General features: G+C 46.7%; 1 protein-coding gene across 1 annotated transcript in view; it reads right to left on the bottom strand.

Moving 5' to 3' along the window:
- PIDD1 (p53-induced death domain protein 1) overlaps positions 1-14,354 on the bottom strand; it is a 197,708-nt gene extending 183,354 nt beyond the window's left edge. Inside the window, exons 1-2 of the mRNA XM_078682801.1 lie at positions 14,238-14,354; positions 5,088-5,111 (exon numbers count right to left, since the gene is read on the bottom strand). The gene's annotated coding sequence lies outside the window, so the exon portion shown is untranslated. The remainder of the gene's footprint in view (positions 1-5,087; positions 5,112-14,237) is intronic.
- Between the last annotated feature and the right edge of the window lie 164 nt (positions 14,355-14,518).

Genomic DNA, 14,518 nt, shown 5'->3' with positions numbered 1-14,518 from the left:
TATTGTACTATGTGCTGACTCTTGTAGAAATGAGTGTATCGAATAACACAATTTTAAGTAATGTTTGAAGAACGGCTGGGCATATCAATTGCTGAGCCTCTCCAGAACTCCGAAGGGTGATATCAAACATCTTCTTTCAATGTGATCTCGCTTTTAAGCTGTGTTTTGAGATATCTCCTTACCTCCTTCAGGCACTAAAAAGCTGCTCAACAAGCAGGCTTTAGAATAGAAAGTTTAGTTCGCAATGTATTTTTTTTAATTAGAGAATGTTCCTCAAAGTGAAAAACATGCACTGGCAAAACCTGCAGGGCGACCCTTGGCTTGCTGGTGCAATAGCTACATTTCTATTGCAAACATATACCACAAAATGAAAAAAAGAAAATACCTAAAAATGGCCACCATGACCTTATAATAAAATGTTTCAATTAAAAAAACACTCATGTGCTGTTTTAGCAAATAGGCATTATTTTATTAGCAAGCCTGTCAGTTGTGCCATGCAGTTTAATATTATTACTATTTTTGCTTGTGAAGGGGACAAGAAGAAATCACCACCAAACCAAGCACTCAAATTATAGACAGCTACAATGTTACAATATCAGCTTAACACTCTATAACAGCAACTCTGAAAAGGAGACAGGAGATAGATCACTATCTAACTGGGCACCTCAAGAGCACGCAAAAGATATAGTTGCCAACTGTCCCATTTTTGCAGGGACAGTCCTCGGTAATATTGTTGCAGAAACTGTTCCTCTTTATTACACACAGGAACAGTACGCAAACAAGAACTCTCCATCTGCAGCAGCCTTGTGCTGCAAAGTGTCCCAGGAATTTTTCTTCAAGTGTTGGCAACTATGAAAAGAAGTTACCATAAATTTAACAGACCAATTGATGAAGCTAACAAAGGCCAGGGGAGAGCTAAACAGATGATTATCAGAATGTCTACTCTCTAGCCTGCAAGGCAGACGTTCTTCAGAGTACAAAAGGCACTATTAACAGCTAGTAAACAAAAGCAGCCAGGGCCGAGAAACTTGGGCCCACTACACTGATTCTAATGCGCCCTATGTCCTACTCTGATAAGAATACATTCAAAACTCTGACCGTATCCTCTCTTTATCATTCTCTGCATCTTACCTCTACATGTTCTGTCAGTGTATAGCAAATTGCTAGTGTTGTGAAGACCTTTTAGAAGCAGATCGCATATATTCTGACCAAATCTCAAAGCTAATATATACAGTATATAGAGCAAATTTATCTAATAAAAATTCAATTCATTGCTGTCCACTCTCATGATTTCTGGGTATTCAGTTTTCATCCTAGTTATTTATTTTATAAAGTACGCTTGGCCTTTTTTTAGGTTGAGCCTAGAGTCAGCGTGCATGCCCTGCTCTGCGAGGCACGCAGTATTAGAGTATGGACCTGAAGATCTGCCCACTCTCCGCCCATATTTTTCATTGGCTTGGGTCTTTCTCCAAAGTAAATGCAGGCTTCTGATTCAGTAATTGGCTTGTTAGTCCCTCCTTAGTACCGCCTTGTCTTCATTTGTAACCTCCTATGGCTACTGGCCCTTTTACTTCTGTTGTTACACGGTATGTCTTATTTAGTCTGTAAGCACTACTTTCTTTAATGAGTTTTTCCTGATGCTGGCATGGCATGGTTTCCTGTAACATTCAGAGCACCATGCGCGCTTTCACTTTCCAAGCAGCCCGTCACTTGTTTTAAATCATTGTGGGCATATTCTATTAGCGCAGCGCCCGTTTCATGAGCCCACACTAGTTTTGTTTTGCTTTTATTGTTGTGTCTTTTCACCTCTCCTCCACCCCACTCTCTGATCTCCCAACCCCTTCGAACCAGTTAGCAGGCTCCAGCCCTCCTCACAGCAGATACAAAAGGGGGTGGTGATGAACGGAGCATCTGAACCAATCAAACACTCACACCCAGTCAAAAGATCTGGGTTTAATCCATCACGTTCTTTAGCCCACTCTGCCACCCCAGTTCAGACATGGCTATATGCAAATCAGTCTGACCCTGTGCATCATGGGAACAGTCCAGCCTGAACAGCCAAGCCATGCCTTCCACGGACCGGAAACAAGCTTCCGAGGACCGGTTCCTGGCATTTCAGCCGTCTTCAGCCTGGCTTGCTTGAATCCAGTGGCAAAGTGAGCAAGGGACTCACGTCTGAGCATACCCTGCCACACTTATGGCGGCCAAAAGCGGTACAAAAGGGGGTGGTGATGGACGGAGCATCTGAATCAATCAAACACTCACACCCAGTCAAAAGATCTGGGTTTAATCCATCACCGTTCTTTAGCCCACTCTGCCACCCCAGTTCAGACATGGCTATATGCAAATCAGTCTGACCCTGTGCCTCGTGGGAACAGTCCAGCCCGAACTGCCAAGCCATGCCTTCCCTGGACCGGAAACAAGCTTCCGAGGACCGGTTTCTGGCATTCCAGCCGTCTTCAGCCCGCCTTGCTTGAATCCAGTGGCAAAGTGAGCAAGGGACTCACGTCTGAGCATACCCTGCCACACTTATGGTGGCCAAAAGTGGTACAAAAGGGGGTGGTGATGGACGGATGATCTGAACCAATCAAAAACTCACACCCAGTCAAAAGATCTGGGTTTAATCCATCACCGTTCTTTAGCCCAATCTGCCACCCCATTTCAGACATGGCTATATGCAAATAAGCCTGTTTCCGGTCCAAGGAAGACATGGCTTGGCAGTTCGGGCTGGACTGTTCCCATGAGGCACAGGGTCAGACTGATTTGCATATAGCCATGTCTGAACTGGGGTGGCAGAGTGGGCTAATGAACAGTGATGGATTAAATCCAGATCTTTTGATTGGGTGTGAGTGTTTGATTGATTCAGATGCTCCGTCCATCACCACCCCATTTTGTACCGCTTTTGGCCACCATAAGTGTGGCAGGGTATGCTCAGACGTGAGTCCCTTGCTCACTTTGCCACTGGATTCAAGCAAGCCGGGCTGAAGACGGCTGGAATGCCAGAAACCGGTCCTCAGAAGCCTGTTTCCGGTCCAAGGAAGACATGGCTTGGCAGTTCGGGCTGGACTGTTCCCATGAGGCACAGAGTCAGACTGATTTGCATATAGCCATGTCTGAACTGGGGTGGCAGAGTGGGCTAAAGGACGGTGATGGATTAAACCCAGATCTTTTGACTGGGTGTGAGTGTTTGATTGATTCAGATGCTCCGTCCATCACCACCCCCTTTTGTACCGCTTTTGGCCGCCATAAGTGTGGCAGGGTATGCTCAGACGTGAGTCCCTTGCTCACTTTGCCACTGGATTCAAGCAAGCCGGGCTGAAGACGGCTGGAATGCCTGAAACCGGTCCTCGGAAGCTTGTTTCCGGTCCAAGGAAGACATGGCTTGGCAGTTCGGGCTGTACTGTTCCCATGAGGCACAGGGTCAGACTGATTTGCATATAGCCATGTCTGAACTGGGGTGGCAGAGTGGGCTAAAGAACGGTGATGGATTAAACCCAGATCTTTTGACTGGGTGTGAGTGTTGGATTGATTCAGATGCTCCGTCCATCACCACCACCTTTTGTACCGCTTTTGGCCGCCATAAGTGTGGCAGGGTATGCTCAGACGCGAGTCCCTTGCTCACTTTGCCACTGGATTCAAGCAAGCTGGGCTGAAGACGGCTGGAATGCCAGAAACCGGTCCTCGGAAGCTTGTTTCTGGTCCAAGGAAGACATGGCTTGGCAGTTCGTACTGGACTGTTCCCATGAGGCACAGGGTCAGACTGATTTGCATATAGCCATGTCTGAACTGGGGTGGCAGAGTGGGCTAAAGAACGGTGATGGATTAAACCCAGATCTTTTGACTGGGTGTGAGTGATTTGATTGATTCAGATGCTCCGTCCATCACCACCCCCTTTTGTACCGCTTTTGGCCGCCATAAGTGTGGCAGGGTATGCTCAGACGTGAGTCCCTTGCTCACTTTGCCACTGGATTCAAGCAAGCCGGGCTGACGACGGTTGGAATGCCAGAAACCGGTCCTCGGAAGCTTGTTTCCGGTCCAAGGAAGACATGGCTTGGCAGTTCGGGCTGGACTGTTCCCATGAGGCACAGGGTCAGACTGATTTGCATATAGCCATGTCTGAACTGGGGTGGCAGAGTGGGCTAAAGAACGGTGATGGATTAAACCAAGATCTTTTGACTGGGTGTGAGTGTTTGATTGATTCAGATGCTCCGTCCATCACCACCCCCTTTTGTACCACTTTTGGCCGCCATAAGTGTGGCAGGGTATGCTCAGACGTGAGTCCCTTGCTCACTTTGCCACTGGATTCAAGCAAGCCGGGCTGAAGACGGCTGGAATGCCAGAAACCGGTCCAAGGAAGCTTGTTTCCGGTCCAAGGAAGACATGGCTTGGCAGTTCGGGCTGGACTGTTCCCATGAGCCACAGGGTCAGACTGATTTGCATATAGGCATTTCTGAACTGGGGTGGCAGAGTGGGCTAAAGAACGGTGATGGATTAAACCCAGATCTTTTGACTGGGTGTGAGTGTTTGATTGATTCAGATGCTCCGGCCATCACCACCCCCTTTTGTACCGTTCCTCACAGCAGAGCCAGACGTACGGAGAGGGAGGGTTGTGCGGCAGCCTGCCTCAGAGCAGGGGACACTGCTGTTTGAGCCTGCCCTTCTCCCCGAAGCTTCCCTGGCTGGCTCTGGTCTCCAGGGAGAACTGTTGCCTGAAAACTGCTGGTCAAAACAATGAACTCTGTCTGCAGAAGGGTCTTTTAAACACATAATTAATTTCTAAACACTGCACCACCCAAGATCAGTGACAGGTGCGGCTGCACCGGTCACACCATTCTAAGGCCAGCCCTCCTCATACAGTCCATTCACTACAGTTTCAGAAGGTGTGAGTTTAAAGATACGAAAGTGAAGCAAAGAGGCGAAAACAACAAGTGAATGCCATGAAGCAGCCTTAGTTACGCGTTGGAGGAGGAAGAAAGAAGAGAACAGCAGGAGTAAATGAAGGCGAGGTAGACCGGAAGTGAAGGGTGAAGAAGGGAGGGAGGCAGGAAGGAATGCTAAAGACAAGACCAGGAATAGAACACTCTCACCTTGCTCGGGGAAGACAGGTCGCACTGCAACACAAAAGGAGACACGTTTCAGGACATGGAACACTATTTGCAACAAAACATCGAAATGCATAACTGCAATGAGATCAGAGCTTTTAAGAATCAAAATTAGGAAGTTGCTGGAATGGAGGATGTGGGGGATTGACTGTTCATGATTCACCACAGCCATGGAAATGATCATAATACTGTCACTGCCTTACAATTTACACTGTCTCCAACCCAAAATATATTTTTTACAAAAAGGCAAGTATGTAGTACCGTTTGCTAAAGCCTTGCAGTGCTAAAAACGAACTGCCACACCCCTTCTCCCAGGAAGATTTTACTGTAGTCGCGTCTTACTTCCTATGTTGAGTTCTGTCCTTATTCACGTACTACAATACAATGCACTGCTAGCAAGACTGCAGTGGTGAAAGGTGCCCCTGCTGAACTCAAATAAAAACTACCCTATGCACACCCATCTTATATAAAAAACAAAGTATACAGATAAATATACAAAAAGTAACAAATAAGGCTGCAGAAATTCAGGGATCTCCTGTACAGTATTAGTTCATATGGGTTCTTTAATTTCCATTCACAAGAAAGCAGCCAGCCGACACGTGTTTCATCGCTTCTGCGAATCCTCAGGGCGCTCCGCCGGTGATACTTCCGACCCGGTAGGGCCCATAACCAGTTCCACAGAAAGCAAGGTAGTAGAGACGGCACCCTTAATTGTGCAAATTCCTGTATCGAAGAGTTGAATCATAAAACCTATATGTTAGGGTAGGACCGTGGCATGTATCATAATTTCTGAGTCTGCCGAATGAATAAACTCGGGCAGGGAGCCCAGGAGCTGTAGATGCGGAGAGAACGTTGAGCGGATAACCCAACGGACTAACATCCGAAGTTTATGATGCCCAATAGGAGATGTGCTGAGCATGTCACTCAGAAGTCCCTCTTATTTGAAAAAGCGTTGTGCGCTGAGTAAAAGTTGCTCCTGGGTCACCGTGTTCACCTGCTGAACTCAGACTTCCAGGGTGAGGCAGAGAATGCTCCATGCATGCCACCCAACTGTAATTAATTTGTTGGAAAGACTGCGGTGGCTCCAGGGAGACAGACGGTGAGTTTAGCCATGCTAGTCTACTGGGTGCTCGAGCTCTCCGCTGTGGCTCGTTTTTAATGTTGCCCTTGTACTCTTTTTCTGTGCTCTATAGTTCTTGTCAGACAGTGTTTTCAAAGGGTGGCGTGCCCATTATGCTGCTCGTTTTTCCCCAGCCTTCTGTTCCGTTGCCTTTTGTGTTTCTATACCTAATGCAGCAACAAAAAGCAACTTCAGCTGCTGCTTCTGGAAAAGTGCACTGGCAGGCATAAGGAGGTCAGAGTCTGCCGCTCTTCATGTTAAATTGCATATGTATTAAGCCCGGATTGCACAAGAAACAGTACACTGCATATCTTAAGCTGCTGACAGAATATGAAAAAAGAACAATTGATGGACAGAATGCAGAACAATGTCATACATTCACCCCAGTACAGAGCTCTGGGCCTAAAACCATCGTTTTTTTGCTCACGATGCCATTCCAGTTCGGTCCCAGCCATATTCAAATCAGTATTGACCCTGCGCCCAATGGGAACAGTCCATCCCGAACTGCCTAGTGTAGAATCAGAATGCACTCTGCACGGCTCGGGCTGCTCTGTGGTGTGTGTGAAGAATCACTTTACATAAGGCAGCCAAGCATTTGATTTAGGATTGCGAGTTGTGTTTTGATTTAGATGCAATGTGCTGTGGGACTGTGTAATGGTCTTCGTGTTGGTGGGTTTTATTACCAGACATTTTATCCAAAGCTGTACTAGTTTATGAATGCATTAAGCTGGTTCTTGTATTGGTGTTTAAGTTCACTGGCCTGTGAAGAAGTCCCGGTGTTCACTGTGTGTTATTTTGTAAAGGTCTGTGTCACAAAGGCAAGCTGGCACCATCTTTCATCTGACTTCTATATTTTGATTCTCGTGAAAACTAGGTCCCAAAATAGTCCAAAATCTATGTGTCCACTCTTCTTTCTTCGGCAGTTAACAAAGCATCAGCCTAGATCATGGGTACTCACAAACTTTCTCTCAGGGGCCAAATTTACAGTGTGGTTTGTGGCCGAGACTGCCGCACCGAGGGGTCAGTGAGAGAGGGGGGCGGGGCTAGACCTGTGACCATGAGGTTGAACACAGGCCCCTGCAGCGGACGTCTTCGTCCACTAAGCCACCAGACCCAGCATACACACATATCTATCTATCTGTCTCTCTCTCTCTCTCTCCCTTCCTCCCTCTTTCTCTCCCTTCCTCCCTCTTTCTCTACCTCCCTCCCTCCCTCTCTCCCTTTCTCCCTCTCTCTCCACCTCCCTCCCCCTCCCTCGCTTTCTCTACCTCCCTCCCTCTCTCTCTTTCTCTACCTCCCTCCCTCTCTTTCTCTACCTCCCTCCCTCTCTCTCCCTGTCTCCCTCCCTCCCCCTCTCTCTCCCTGTCTCCCTCCCTCTCTCTGTCTCCCTCCCTCCCTCTCCCTCCCTCCCGCTCTCTGTCTCCCTCACTCTCTCGGTCTCCCTCACTCCCTCCGTCTCCCTCACTCCCTCCGTCTCCCTCACTCCCTCCGTCTCCCTCACTCCCTCCGTCTCCCTCACTCCCTCCCCCGACTCTCCCTCTCTCTCCCTCCCCTGATTCTCCCTCTCTCTCCCTTCCCTGACTCTGCTTCTCTCTCCCTCCCCTGACTCTCCCTCTCTCCCCCTCCCTGGCCCTCCCCTGACTCTCCCTCCCCCGACTCTCTCCCTCCCCTGACTCTCCCTCTCTCTCCCTCCCCTGACTCTCTCTCTCTCCCTCCACTGATTCTCTCTGTCTCCCTCACTCTCTCTTTGTCTCCCTCTCTCTCTGTCTCTGTCTCCCTCCCTCTCTACCTCCCTCTGTCTCCCTCCCTCCTTCTGCCTCCCTCCCTCCCCTGACTCTCCCTCCCTCTCTCTCCCTTCCCTGACTCTCCCTCCCTCGCCCTACCCGGTCTCTCCTCCTGTCTCTCTCCCTCGCACTCCCCTGACGCTTTCCCTCCCTCACCCTCCCCTGACCCTCCCTCCCTCTTTCTCCCCCCTCACCCTACCCTGACTTTCCCTCCCCTCAACCAACAACCCAATTCCCTACATCTGTCCATTTCCCAATCGTATAATTGTTTGTTCTATTCGATCTCCTAATTTGCTTCTATCTTGGTTGACCTTGAAGCAAGATAATTGAAGGTGTTCAATTAAATCATCTTCAGTGATTAATGTCTTGTGAGTGAGCATAGAAGACAAGTCTATTAAGGCAGATTCATGTGCATAGATAGCATTCTTCATATAGCACCCCGTGATTATCACACATCTAAACATACTATATAACTCGATTCTCTACTATATCTTTCTAATCCCCGACTACCTCACTTGATGCAATTTTGGGCGAATCCTTAGTAGCACCTTATGTGGAGACATTTTCTCATCTCTTCGCCCTGTTTGTTTAGCTTTCAAATGCTATTCAGCCCTTTCCTATTCCCGAGAAAGGTGACGATTCTTCAGTTTGCCTGTCTTTGGAGTTCTACCAGGGACATAATCAATCCAATTACTTGGCCTGCCACAGGCAGACATTTCATTATCACATTTAAAAGGTGAGCAATGAAAGAAAAGAATGTGTAGGATGGTTGAATACGCAACTCTGACAGTCCGTCTAAAAAAGCCAACCCTACAGTCAGCTCAACATTTCAGAACAAAAGCGCCAACATTTGCCTTTGTGCCGCGCTAGCCCGAAACGCGCATTGAAATATTTATGGCGGCAGGGCAGAAAGATGACGCGTTTGAAGGTGGACTATTTGATTTCATACAGGAAACGGTTACTGTTTGCAAATTAAGAATATTATTGGGCGGCACTTTCAGTGTATAAACCTTATTTTACCCGCTGCTTCCAGTTTCTGTATTCAGGCTGATTCATTCAGCAGGGGCTCGCATCATTTTACCACCGGAGCACTTCACAGGTCTTTAAAAGACCATTAACGTGTTAATGAGGCTTTGTTCTGTTTCACCTCTTCTGAGGCCCCTGCAGCTCCACTCTATGGCTCGAATCTCCCGGCCCCCATAGAGCAGAGCCTCTCCGAGTCCAGGCTGCTGCAACCGGCGGTGTTTACTGGCACTCTTGATAAAAAAAAAATATGTAATGGTACATGTCTGCAAGGTCCGCGGGCTGCCAAGGAAGGCTTGCCGGGCCGTTGGCGGCCCGCGGGCCGTACTATGAGTACCCCTGGCCTAGATCGTCTTGTCTTTGTTGGCTGCTCACCAAAATACTCCTTTTTAGGTATCGCCTGGCGGTGCACTGCAAAGCGCTGCACACTGGAGGAGAGATTTTGTAAAAGATCAGATTTGAGAAAGAGGCTCGAAGCCCCACCCCTCATTTCCATTGACTAGCGTCACCGTTTATGATAAACGGTGGCCTGCCATTGGAAATGGGGTTTTGTTGCCTCTGCCATTTCTCCTTTTCATCCGGCCGATCCGGACAGGGTCTTCTGCTTTGCGGCTGTCGCAAAGCACTTTCTTATCTTTATGGGGCCATGTGTTTCTAACTACAAACACATGGCCCCATAAAGACAAGAGATTTAAAAGGTCTTTAATTAAGCAGTGTATTTTAAAGTGCATTTTAAGTGCAGCACACACATTAAAAGAGTCACTTGGCCCTAGAAGAGTGGAGGGTGCAGAGAAACAAATAACACCAGTAGAACTCTTTTACCATTCCATGTGCAGCTATTATGTGAAGATTTGCCGAAGATGGCACAGTAGTCAGCACTTCATCAGTTTATGTGCAATGACATACTCTTACTATCACTTTCCTGTGGTCCCACAGCAGCAGTTGCGCAATTTACTAATAAATCACCTTCCGCTTACAGGGGTGAATGCACCTGCTCTTGGGCCAAGAACTACACTGGTTGCAAGAATTATCAACAGTTTCACTGCTTTCTCTAGAAGATCTTTCGATTCACAGAAGACGTGGAAGTTTGCACCTGTCCTCACACAGCGCGCTTCTGCTTGCCAAGTCAATGAACGGTAATTCATAGCTGAAGAGCTTTTAAAAGGTTATATTACATGTGCCAGTAATCAATTTCACCTTTCAAAAGACACAGACGACAATTAGCATGTATTAATGCCCCCCCCACACACACACACAGTAGCAGCTTATCTGATTCGGGAGGGGGAGGCGCCAGAGGAGCGCCAGTTGGACTTCACCAACTTAACATTACCTAAGGTTTTTTTTGTGTGCCAGGAGGAATGGAGGTGGGGGTGTAGGGTGAACAGGACCTCAGCTGTCTGTAGTGCAGCAAGGGTGGTAGTGGCCCCTTTCCCTGGAGTCTGATGGGCCCTCTGCACACAATTACCCATTTAGGAATTACTATTGATTAGCTCATCAGTACTTGTTTTATCTAAACGTAGAGGTTTATTTGAAGCCCTTTATATCAACTCTCTTTGCGTTTCCAAGCTTTTATAAACTGTACCAAGCAAGAAAACAAAGATAATGGGGAATAGTGATTTGCTTAGGATCACACGTTTATAGTGAAGTGGTGCGAGGGCAGGGTTAGAACAAAGAATCCTGAGTCTCCCGTCACCATTCTGCCTTAAACCTCCAGGATTAAGGGTCGAGCCATGCCGAGAGAGCGGGACTTGTGACCTGCACGTCATACACAGATCACTACAGGAGGTGCATTATACCGCTGAGCTTAGTTGGCCTCTTCCTAGAGATTGTGGCCTGTGTTGAAATCCTGGTTACAAAGAAAGGGTAAACCCAAAATCCATGGGACTTCGGTACAAGACAGTATATATTAAGGTGGTCCCAGTATGAGAACAAAAAACAGTGTCAAATAGAAAAGATACGATAATATTTAAATTAAGAAGTCAAAACAGGAATATATGCTACAGTGTTGTTTTAATCACACTGAACGTAGCTTACAGTTTGTAAGAAAGACATTGAAGGACAGACATCTTTATAAAAACTTCATCATTGAAGTGCCCAGGGGGGAAAAGTGGAAGAGGAAGGATGGTGATTCAAGTGAGGTAGTGGGGTTAATAAAGTATAAGCAGTGATCAAAATATCACAATCAAACATTCGGGCATATATTATTCACATGCCAAAAACCCCAAAATATTTTTTTTGTCACAGTACATAACATCTGTACACAATTTTTCTGCCACGTAACACAAAAGTTCACAGTAAAGCAAGTACTGTTGAAGAGATTGGCATTATTGAAGTGTCATGTCAATGTTTTGACCCCTGTATGCGTGCACCCTTGCTGGCGGGGTCTTCCTCAGGACAGAAGTGGGGGGTGAGGGGGACAGGCACCGTGAGTGGCTACGAAGGGACCTTACACAAGTGAATGGTGTAAGGTTGTATGGGCACCGTGACTCCAAGAGAAATGCGAAGGAGAGAGTGAGGAAGCACTCAGAAAATAAATCCTGCAGGTTTTGTCCAGAAAATTCTCAGATCCAGAAAAACAGAAATGTTTATAATGTTTTATGGTGACCATCCGATCCCAGACACCTCAATGAGAATTAATTAGCAACTCATTGAGACGTCCTCCGAGAGGCGCAGATGGGTGTCTGCCACCATCCCTCCCCCCCCCCGCCTGCCCCCAGGCACTCTCAGTACAGCCCTGACATGTGGGCACTCGCCATCTGACTGGCAGCTTTTTGTGCCACTTTGGAGGAATTTATGTTGCCTCTGTCATATTAAACATCTTTTTTATCTGCTCCTAAATCGGGGGTTTCTCGTCTTCGGGCGGGGGGGAGGAGGGGGTTGGTTAATTAATTGTCAGATGTCAGCCACAACATTTGTGTTTAAAGAATGTTTTTACGAGCTTAGATAGTGAGCGGATAAGAGCTGGGAGTTAATTAAACGCATTTTGGGAGAGGGGAAAATGTTGAGGATGAGGGCAGAGAAGGATGTGTGGGGAGGACCGCAGAAGAGCTCCTGTGGTGGCGTGAAAAGAAAGTAAAACAAGCATTGGCATAGCCAATAGGTCTCGCCTTTAGGACCTCATAAGTGTTTAGCCATGCAACAGTTGATGGTGTTGCACCAAGGATATTGTGCTGCATAACTAAAAACTTATAAGGTCCCAAAAGCGAGGCCTATTGGCTATGCCAATGCTCTCAGCCCCCCAACACACTTTTTTTCCTCCTTTTTTCAGTGCAACGTCGTCTTTATGGACACCGTGCTATGCAATGCAAGAGGTGTTGCTTTTGGTATTGTAAATAACATTGCCTTTTCATTTTTTTTTAAGGCATTGCTCTTTACAATGTCAACAGCTTAAAAATAATCTCATTGCGAGACCTATTGCATTGCAAATGCTTGTTTCGTAACTGTGTTTGCTAAGAGGATCCTACACCTCCAGATTGTTTTTGTTTGTTTTGTTTTTTAAGTCGAGCGTCAGCCAGCGCGCATGCGTGGCTCTGCAACACTTCTTGTATACGCTCAACCTAACGAGTAGGGAATAGAAGCCCAGACCACTCTCCGCCCATGTTTGCCATTGGCTTCTGTCCTTGTCAGTCTTAAATGCTAGCTTCTGATTCGTCAATCCGCTTGTTAGTCCCTCCTTAGTCCCGCCTCCTCTTCATTTGTCACCTCTCATGGCGACTGACCCCTTTACTTCCTTTGTTACAGGGTTCGAGATATTTTACACTGTGAGCACTATTTTCTTTAAGGAAGTTCTGCTCCTCCGGCACGACATGCTTTGGTGCCTTCTCCCTCACCTGCCTCCCGCCCTCAGTCCAGTTGTCCGTGCCTTCTGCCCTCCCTCCCGTTGTTTCCAATCTCACACCGGAAGGCACATCAGCAAACATCTGAGGACAGAGCAGAAACATTTCAGAGAGCTCGAAGGGGGCAAAGGAGTGGGACCCAACGAAACGCCAAGCCTGGGAGAGCCGATAAGCACCCCCAGCTGCATGTTTCCAGTCAGCTCTTTGTTCACAAGTTCCGAGGTGGAGAGATTTGTTTTTGTTTCTTTTACTTTCAATTGTGGCTCTTGGGTAAAAAATGTGCGAACATTTATGTATTGATGTACTCTTAAACAATGGAAGCAAGTCAGCTCACAACTTGCTCTTAAGTGTCCCCCAGCTGTGCAGCGCTATACGCGAGTACTGCCAGGTACTCGTATGAAGAAATGCAGCCTGCATAAGACCTTTCTCAAGCAACTCTCCAGGAGTCAGGAAAACCCCACCATTCTGTGCTTCAATTATCTTTTATAATAAACAAACTAGTTGCTATAAACAAGCATCACCTTTTCGCAGAATTTTGTTTTCAATAATTAAAACAATGTGCTAGGAATCACAAGAGCATTTGCCATGAACAGAATATAAATGTCCATATAATACTAGCAAAGGATAAAAAAAACTGAAAGCTGGGGTGTTTAGAATGCGGTATGTATGTTAGCATTGGTAGCTACTCGAATGCCCGCCTGCTCAAGAATACTTGATGACAATAACTGAAATCACAGCTTATTTAAGGCCTGGCTGTAAGCCTGGGGAGGCATATACCAGATTGTCTCATTGTGTAGCAATTTCTTCACGCTCTCTTGGTCAGGTAAGTGGTGTTTACGGGATTTATTAAGCATAATGGCTCACACACAGGGTGACAGTGTTCCACCTACATAGCTAAAAGACATTGGCAAAGCCAATAGTTTGGGCTAAACACTTATAAGGTCCAAAAAGCGAGACCTATTGGCTATGCCAATGCTTGTTTTAGGAGGGGCTTATCACAATGTGCTGGTAGTTAGCACATTGGGCTCCAAAGTCGAGACCAATTGCATTGCAAATGCTTGTTTACATTAACCAACGTGCATCAAGAAAGGGATGCCACTGCAACGGCAGACTGTGTATAACTAATTTTGAAAATTAGGAGCGGTGTTTAATGATGATATCCTATATTTCAAATGTGAGCCTTTTGGTAACTCACGATGTCTTAAACTTAAACGGGCAACATAACAATTTGTCAACAATGTTTCCTAAAAAACAAAGCTAGCAACCAACATTCTGTTAATTCTAAAAGTTTGCATTTAGTAGTAAAAGTTATGCAACATAGAGGAAAATCTGCAGATCCTGGCTATCTACGTTTAACTAAGGGAACTCTTACCAGGCTCCAGAAAGGTACCTAAAACAGCGTCTATTCTTCCTGCTTTGGGACCTGTCAGGGTTAAACAACGCCTTCTGCACAAGCAACCCCCGTCCCATTGGTTCACTGTGGGGACATTTCGTTTAGCCGTTAGGGAAAGCTGAGGTCTGTCTTCAGTGTTTATCGTACCCGGTCTTCCGGACACAAAACTTTGTAGTGGCTTCTCTTGCTAGTATTTGTACGTGTAGTTTAAATAGTTTTTCCTGTAGTGCCAATCACCTAGTTAAACCAGGCAGACTTGC

This window comes from Lissotriton helveticus, chromosome 3_1 (assembly GCF_964261635.1).
Source record: "Lissotriton helveticus chromosome 3_1, aLisHel1.1, whole genome shotgun sequence".
Taxonomy (NCBI): Eukaryota; Metazoa; Chordata; class Amphibia; order Caudata; family Salamandridae; genus Lissotriton; species Lissotriton helveticus.
The sequence above is the reverse complement of the archived record's forward strand: the minus strand, read 5'-3'. Positions and strand labels throughout refer to the sequence as shown.